The sequence below is a fragment of the Pyxicephalus adspersus genome, chromosome Z (assembly GCF_032062135.1).
Source record: "Pyxicephalus adspersus chromosome Z, UCB_Pads_2.0, whole genome shotgun sequence".
Classification (NCBI taxonomy): Eukaryota; Metazoa; Chordata; class Amphibia; order Anura; family Pyxicephalidae; genus Pyxicephalus; species Pyxicephalus adspersus.
In genome coordinates, this window is record NC_092871.1 from 61,695,181 (window position 1) to 61,702,847 (window position 7,667).

The following is a 7,667-nucleotide window of genomic DNA, read 5'->3' on the forward strand; positions in this document are numbered from 1 at the left end:
TGTATGTTTGGATAAATCTGGCATCAGTTGCATTTGGGCCCCAGCGTATTCAATAACTTTGGCGACTCTGGCTTTTTTCATAATATCCTCTTTAGTTCTGTAGAAATGAATGAGGCAGATCACGTCCGGTGGTCTTTGGGGGTCTCTCCCACGAGTCCCAGGGTCATATGCATCCTATCTATTTCAATATCCATATCTGGTGGGATAGCCAGTAGGTTCAGAAATATAGTATAAGCAGCAGTATATAACTTGGAATTTGGTACTGTTTCCGGGATCCTGCGAATGCAGATATTGTTTCACCTAATGCGGTTCTCCGCGTCATCCTGCAGTAAATAGAGCATATTAATTTGAGCCGCTTGGCGCTCTAAGAGAACAGCTTGAGAATCCAGTTGAGAAGAAAGTTCCGCACAAGTATTCTGAAGCACATTGGTGGTACTAGTCACCTGTTGCAGGGTCTGTTGAATATGGTGAAATTCAGCTTTACAGCTCGCCTCTAATCTCCCAATACTATGATCCAAATCAGACCGCCTTGGGAGCGCCCTAAGATGGGCTTTCCAATCCCATTCCCCCTCCTCTAGCCCTTGACTATATGTGGGCCTGGAAAATTCCCCTGAGTTGGAGAGCACGCTGGGGCTCTGTAGATAGGGTATGGATGATCCTTTAGCCTGCCTTGAAGGATGTACCTGGTCTGCTGTTTCCCTCTGGGTGATATCCTGAGATAGCGTCGTTGGTGGGGTGGCAAGCTGGTCCATACGCGACCCGGATTCAGCTGCAAATTGAGGCCACGGCTTTGCGGCCTGGTCACAGGCGACCCGGTTCCCGGCTGCAAACAGCCCGGGAATGCTCCTGGACATGGGCGTCTCCCCTCCGGGGCGCCCCTCCTGGCTCCCTTTCAGTTTGGGACCCATAATAGCAGGTAAGGAGGCACGGATGTGCTGTTTTATGCGGCTTTTCCCCCAGTAGGATGCGGAGCTAGGCAAACACGCGTCCTAGTCCGCCATCGTTCGGCCACGCCCCCCTCTCTATATTTTTTAAGCAATTCATATATACCCTTTTCCTGTCACAAACAATTATACAATATGCCGCCTGCCTTACACCAGAAAAAAAAAGAAAAGATACAGACTAAGACGGGTAACACCGGACAGACAAAACACTAAACATTATGCATAATATATACACCCAGGGTGTGTGGAATGGAGACCTGCTCCCACCCTGCATCTCCCCTTTCTGATAATACAAAAATGCAATATAAAAAAGAGAAGACAGAATTTTTCCTGACGCTCCGAAAATGTCGTCAGGCATATCCCCTAATTAAATGATGGGGGATATCCCTGGCAACTTACAAAAGTGCGCAGTGACTTCTACACCAGGAACAAGGCACATTATTAAATACTAGTTAACATCAACCATTCTCTAAATATTCAACTAACCATTTAAAGAAAATTATGCTCCTAACAAGTACATAATTAGTATCCCAAATAAGCTAGTAGATTTATATCCAGATTTATCAGAACATTATATCCATTTTAAAAGGGTCCTTCGTCCATTATTGACCAACATTATTTTCATAACCCATAAGTAAGGCAAAAGGAGTAAGAAAAAAAAAAGAAAAAGCACAAATAATTAAAAATATTCAAATATTGCTCTGAGCAAGTCTCAAGCGTTTAAGTGCATCTGTGACCTTACTCTCCTTATTCCTCTTTTGCTGATGTATTCCAGATATTCGTGGTATTAGAGGGTTAGGATTTTCTGCATAGCCTGATTTCTCATATTGATCACAAGCATAAAGTCCCATTTCCTGAAACTGATTTCAGGCCTCCTCTAATGAGGAGATAGCTTGTAACTTGCCCCCATATGTAAATAACAATTTAAAGGGGATCTGCTGATTCTGTAGGATCTGTAGAAATGGTTTCATCTCTCTGCGACGCAATATCGTTGCTGGAGCCAAGTCCATAAAAAGCTGATAACTATGACATTGAAAAGTGAGGGATTCCTTCTTTCTGGCTGTCTTCATTATCGCATCCTTGACATAGGGGTAATGCAACTTAAACAACAATGTCCCTTGGTGTACCATCAGCTTTTGGTTTTACTAATGTGCAGTGTACACAATCCAATTTTAGCTTTTCCACTGCAATCTCAGGACATATTTCACAAAAAATAGCAGTCACTGTTGCATTAAGATCAATTATGCTTTCTGGTAGGACACGTATGCGGAGGTTAGAGCGGCAAGCCTTATTCTCATAATCCTCCATTCTATGATGTAAAAGCTGTACCTCCTGTTTCAAATACTCAATATCCTCTTCATGCCCCTCTAGGACAGTGGTAACATCATCTACTCACCCCTCAAGTTGTACTGTGCGCTGGCCCAGCTCTCTTAGCTCCCTTGTAATGTGCTCTGTAATTTTCTTATTAGTACTCTCTATTGCTGTATGTAACATTAACTGAAATTTTTCCAAAAGACTTTCTGAATTTGAAGGCTGTGATTGTACAACTGGTGTTGAAGACAGGCTCCCTGTATACATTTCTTTCACTAGAGCACTCGCTCTTTTCCTGACACATATGAACGGAGGAATCCGCGATCTTGGCTCTCCTGCATGCTGAGGCTGCCTGTGTTAACCCACGCTGCTGCCGGCACTTACTGTAAGTCGGCATCTGAATTTCTCCGATCGCAAGCCTCCCTCTGTGCTGCTCCTTACCCAGGGAGCCTCCCAATGCCAGAACTGCCGCTTGATGTGCACGCTACAGCCCTCTTCGTACCGGTGTAGACCAGAGCCGGCTCAGGACTCCAACATCTGCCTGTCTGCTTTGCGAGTGCGCCTCTCCCCAAAGACAAAATTTCAGTTTATACCCAACCCGGTGCAAGAGAACCGGCTGTGAGGAGTTCTGCGGAGCACATACCACACAGGGAGCTCAGGCGGACACTGCGTCCACTGTATCCCACAGTAGCGGCAGCAGTACTGGCAGCAGGCCGCACACATCTAAAAGTCGAAGACAAGGCAGAGGGGATTTTCTGGATGCCTGGCAAAACCTGATGTGGCCAACTCACCAAACACCCTGTCAGCTGAGCCAGTTGAATTTGTCTGCTAGTTATCACAACGTACAGGGGTGGCATTCGTTGCCAATGTCATGCTTGCTATTGTGCCAGCTAGCAATATACTTTAAATTTCTGCTGCTTGCGGGAGACCAACAAACTGCAGATGAAAACCCCCAGTACTTCCATGAGTACCATTGCCTTTGCCTAATTTTTCAGCTAGGTATTGTAAGATTGAGGGTTGGCATTCATGTCATCCACTTCATGATGCAAACTAGCAACATGGTCTACCTTCCTACCCCTTCCAGCACCACAAACCACAGCAACAGTGCTGGCGCACAAAATATCTTGGTCTGGCCCTTCACAAATTTCAGATATTTGTATTACACACTTCTGGGTGACATTGACGATGGACTACACCCAGCTCTAGATGCCAGTTACTAATGCGGTCCCCGCTCGGTCTCAGGTCCCACCGCCTCCTCCTCCTGCTGCTGCCGCTTGGCCAGTACTTCATTCACTTAAATTAAATTACACACTTCTGGGTGGTTGGCATTGTCAATGCACTACACCCAGCTCTAAATGCCAGTTACCAATATGGTCCACGCTCCGTCTCAGGGCCCACCGCCTCCTCCTAATGCCGCTGCCGCCTGTCAGTACTCCATTCACTAAAATTGTATTACACACTTCTGTGAAGCATTGACGATGCACTTGAAAGGAAATATAAGGAGTGGAATTTTGCTGAGTCTTGAAGTTAATTATTTTTGTGCTTTTGTTATGTTTTGTAGATGATTGAATTATGTTGAAAATAGTTGTACTCTTCTTATCAGTAAACTAATGCCTGTCTCCCCCTTTTTGCCTTGAAACTCTCCCCTTCCTCCCTTCGGCCATTTATCTGTTCCCCTAACATGAATATCCTGTTCTAAGAGAACCAGATGGACATTGTCATGTCTGCTAGTTGTCTGTAGTCATGCGATCATACACTGTTCAAGAGAGGCACGTAGCCATAAGAATTAGGCGCAGTGACTACATGACCGGGGGCTGGGCCTAGCCCAGAGCTTTTAAGGGGTTAAGAAAAAGGGTAGTGTTGCCAGAGGGGGCTGGGCTAGTGTACAACATGAGATAGGATTGCCTTAATTGGCAGATTCGCGACCCCTATTGCGCATGGCAGAAATCCGGCCGGCAGATTCAGGATGCGATTGTACGCGCGCACTCGAGTCCCATACCGCGGTAATCCGCGATCGCTGGTCGCGCGTATTATCGCGCTTCCAGCGATCGCGGATTTTAATGATGAATCAGGGGCTCTGTCTCAGGGCCCACCGCCTCCTCCTGCTGCTGCTGCTACCTGTGAGTACTCCAATCACTAAAACTGTATTACACACTTCTGTGTGGCATTGATGATGCACTACACCCAGCTCTCAATGACACTTACCAATGCGGTCTCCCTGGCGATAGCTGAGGCCACACACTGCTACTGCTCTCGCTGACCCATGCTCCGTCTCTGGTCCTCCATCCTGTTGCCTAATGTCACCGCGTATTGCACTCAAAGATTGTTTATGAATATGTAAATAGATATGTATATGTATATAGAGCTATATATATACATATATGTATGTATAGGTATGTGTGCGAGGATATATGTATATAGTACACTGTAGGATATATCCTAATAGTTAGACTGTATGTAAGTAGCATGAAAGAATACAGGAATACAGTGCAGGAATGTTGTGGGTAAACATGAAACCTGTTTTATCTTTGTACTGGCCTCTGGCCCTCCTAAGGGGTCTCCAAGTGTAGGACTTCACAGAAGTAACAAACACGAACTATTTTCCCATACAAACAGATAACCAATGGGGCCTTTAATGGGCAATAAGTCCTTGTAAGATATCCCTGATTGTAATCTTATGGGTGTCTATCGTATTACTGCATTACTTTGCCATTTTGTAATTACTGATTTGTGTACTAAGCAGTTATTAGATTATTACAAGGGTTACTACTAATAACCTTATGTCCATGTGCTATATTTATCATTGATTGAAGTTCCTATGTTTAGATATCTGACAATATTGCTTTGTACTTTGTTTCACCTTGTTCTCTTAATTAAACTGTTTGAGTGACTAGATATAATTTGTGTATGAAGCTTCTTTTATTGAATATCTGTATGTATTGATAAGGGATATAATTTCCATATTTATGCAGATAAATATTCCAAAATCAACACCGCGCTACTTCTCCACAACTTTATTGGTGGCATTCCTAAAACGTCATTCAGGTTATGATGCCAGCTAGCAATGTGGTCTCCTGCTCAATGTCCTAATGTTTATGCTGCCTTCTGTACGCTGTCCACCACGCTAAAATCATATATGCCTGCTGTCACTTTACCTGCCATTTTCTTGAAAACCATAAGGTCTTTTGGAACTTTTGTTTTTTCCTTTGTTGCCACTGTTCTCCTACACATACCTAGCAAATTTAGTGCTTTTAACATGTATAGGGGCTTTGCTAATAATTTTTAAAGTTGATCTATCGACTTTAATGGCGTTAAGGCGATCTCCTAATGATCCCCGATCAATTGTCCCTCTCTCTGATAGCTTCTGTTTACAGCACTGGAAGAGAACGTAACACACGCAGCTCAAGCATGTAGTTAGATCACTCTCAAAACTTTATTGTTTGCACACAACTTATATACCAGTTCAAAGGCATGATCAGTGCATGATCACATGGCTACATACAACTAGCAGACATGACAAATGTCCTTGTGGTTCTCTTAGAACAGGATACTTGTGTTGGGAGAACAGATAAATGGATGAAGGGAGGAAGGGGAGAGTTTCAAGGCAAGAAAGGGGGAAGCGGACGTTAGTTTACTGAGTACAACTATTTCAACATAATTCAATCATCTACAAAAAAAAAGCACAAAAACAATTAACTTCAAGACAGCTTCAGGTTCTTGGGCATACATAACTTGGGAAAGACTGATTTTCCTAAGTACTGTCATCCTACAGTGGGATATTTCAGAGGTGTTACAAGTCATACGGTAACATACATCTCCCTGGGTAATATTTATAGTTTGTGTAAATTGCATACATTTTCCTCTGGGGTATCAGAGGTTTTACAATTATTGCAAAAGTTATACTGGTTATGAAGTAAAATGTATATCACTTTCAGTAACATCAGTGTCATTGTAGATATTGCTAAAGACTCTAAGTAGTATGCTGACTGGAGTGGAGACAGCACGATGTTAACATATCTTGAGTACTATGCATGAAAGTGGCAAGTTGTTGTGACCCAAACAAGGCAGATTATGACAGTAGTAAAGCTATGTACTTTTCGTCAAACTAAAAGTGACAGGTTGACACCCCCCATTCCCCACCCACTCCGCCCATAATCCCTCCCATGCCTCTCATAATGCCGTCTCACATCCCTCCCATCTCCAGCCTACCGCCCTCCCCCTAACCCTCCTATATTCCACCCACTCTCCACCCATTCACCGACCCCTACCTCTAGTAACATAACTACAAGAGATAATTAACCCCACAAGTGCTGGAAAACTAGCATGTAAGCACAAGAGATAATTAACCCCTACAAGTGCTGGAAAACTAACATGCTTACAAGAGATAAAAAAACCCACAAGTGCTGGAAAACCAACATGCTTACAAGAGTTAAATAACCTCACAAGTGTTGGAAAACTAACGTGCTTACAAGAGATAATTAACCCCAGGAGTGCTAAAAACAAATTTTATGCAGATTGTGTGTGTGTACTATATCAGAGATACTGTTGGTTCTTTATATATGAGTCTTGTTTTAATGATTCTATTAGATCTCTATATATGATTAATATTCTATGCAGGTTATTAGATCTTTCTATATCTACATGGTGTTACTTTGTGAATCCTTTTAAATCTTTATATGTGTTATAGTATTGTTGCTACTAACCCCTCTCCACCCAGGTAACCCCTGCCCCCAACACAGTAAATGGGGTTAGACTGTTCACAGTTTATAAAAACACATGCAACTAGTTTCAAGTTTCATGAATCCTATTAGATCTTTATATGTGTATTATATTATGCAATGTATTAGAGCCTTATATATGTATATGGTGAATATGTGTATTATATTATGCGAAATATTAGAGACTTATATATGTATATGGTTTTATTATTTATATATATGTGTATTATATTACTAAATGGTCATTTACTGGTGCTGAACACGCATATTTCTGTAAACATTTGTAATGTTTGTTTTTTAATTATCTACATCATTGCAGCACTGGTTGTCAGGTGATTCACACAGCTAAAAATGTAAAATTGGTAGTGTGTTGAAAGTTGTAAAACAGACTGTTTGTATTCCTACAGTCTATATTATTTTGTCACATTTACACTTTACAATTTTTAAGATTATGGTGATTAAGGAAAATATAAATTATTTTGTACGAGAGCTGCAAAACAGACTGTGTGTAACAGATTGTCATCACTGATAATGTGTTTAATCTATATAACATTTTATTCATATATATATATTTGTAACTTTGTTATAATATACTTTACAATTTTTACAATTAGATTGATTAAGGGAAAATATATATTATTTTGTATGAGTGCTGCAAAACAGACTGTGTGTAACAGATTGTCAATACTGATAA